The following is a 1,571-nucleotide window of genomic DNA, read 5'->3' on the forward strand; positions in this document are numbered from 1 at the left end:
TTCTCGAGATATAGCTTTTTAAAAAGCAAAATTTCTTAAAAATCTACTGAAAGATTAGTAGTTACTTAATTTATTTTGAGAAATCTATATCACAGGAACTATGTGACGTACAGATGTCTATTAGCACTCAAATTAAAGCTGGTTTAATGGACTATAAAGTAGTTGATGATCTTTACCTTCGTAGGGGTAGTAGTGTTGATGGTATTTGCTAAAATAAATTGATTTATAGTTGTTCGGACAATAAGTTTGATTTACGAAAAACTTCATTCCAGAAACCATTGGACGTACAGATGTCTGCCAGCCCTCATATTGAAGCTAGTTAAATTTACTACAAAATAGTTAATTATGTTTATCTTTGTAGGAGTAGTAGTTTTTATGATATTTGACAAAATAAACTCACAAAATGTTCATTTCTAGTTGTTCGTATAAAATGTTGGATTTTTCAAAAAATATATCTCTAGATCCATAAGACGCACAAATGTCTGCAAACACTCAAAATAAAGTAAGTTTAACTAATTATAAAGTAGTTTATGACACCTATCTTCGTAGGGGTATTAATTTTTATGATATTCACATATGAATATAAATTTGGCAAATGAAGATTTGTCCGAACGACTGTAAATCAATTTATTTAAGCGAATTTCATGTAAACTATTACTCCTAAGAAGATAAACATCATAAACTACTTTATAGCTCATTAAACTAGCTTTAATGTGAGTGCTAATAGACATCTGTACATCGAATTGTTTTTGAGATATAAGTTTTTCAAAATAAATTCACTAACTACTGATCCTTCAGTACGTTTTTATGAAATGTTGATTTTTAAAAAGCTATATCACGAAAGCTATTTAACGTAAATAACTCTATTAAGGCTCATATTTTAGCAAATTTACTCTTCTTTTAATGACGTTCTCTTAGGTTTTCTTGTATTGTTCCTACTTTTTAAGATATAGAGCTTGGAATGAAAAATAGATTTTTTTATCGCTTTGAAACAGCCGCCATTTTTTATTTTCCCTACCTATACTTGGCAAACTCATCAATTTCGACTATTAATTATACATAGCTTTCATTAAAATAATCAAAAATTGGGGTGAGATAACTTTTCTCCTATTGGGCTCTTGTACTATCAAGTACAATCTTAATAAATTTTTAGAACCACATCAATTTAAAAAATATATATGCTGGTTATTCGGCCCTTATTATTAATTTCAGTCTACAATTACCCTATTCTGTTAATTCAACATATCAAATTAAAACTTTTTCATGTCACTATCGTATTGTTGTGATAAGTTATAGCGGTGGGAGTTTACAGTGATAAAAGTTTTAATCCCGCAAAATGGTTTGTGTGTCTGTATGTGAACAGTGTTAAAGCCCAAAGATAGGTTTGTTTTTATTATAATTTTTTTGTTATTTACTTTCCGAATGTTTTTTAATTATACAGATTAGTAGTATTTTTTTTAAAATAATTTATTTATTGTTATTTACAACTGTATACACATATATACAACAAGTAAATTTGCTGTAGGTGACATAGTAACATGATAAAAACATGTGGAGAATCTACCCACTGA

At 28.1% G+C, this 1,571-nt stretch overlaps 1 protein-coding gene across 7 annotated transcripts in view; it reads right to left on the reverse strand.

Moving 5' to 3' along the window:
* Trpgamma (Transient receptor potential cation channel gamma) overlaps nt 1–1,571 on the reverse strand; it is a 980,713-nt gene that overhangs the window by 45,605 nt on the left and 933,537 nt on the right. The gene's annotated exons all lie outside the window — the stretch shown is intronic.

Source organism: Halyomorpha halys, unplaced genomic scaffold (assembly GCF_000696795.3).
Source record: "Halyomorpha halys isolate HHAL.00 unplaced genomic scaffold, Hhal_1.1 Scaffold3.1, whole genome shotgun sequence".
Lineage (NCBI taxonomy): Eukaryota > Metazoa > Arthropoda > Insecta > Hemiptera > Pentatomidae > Halyomorpha > Halyomorpha halys.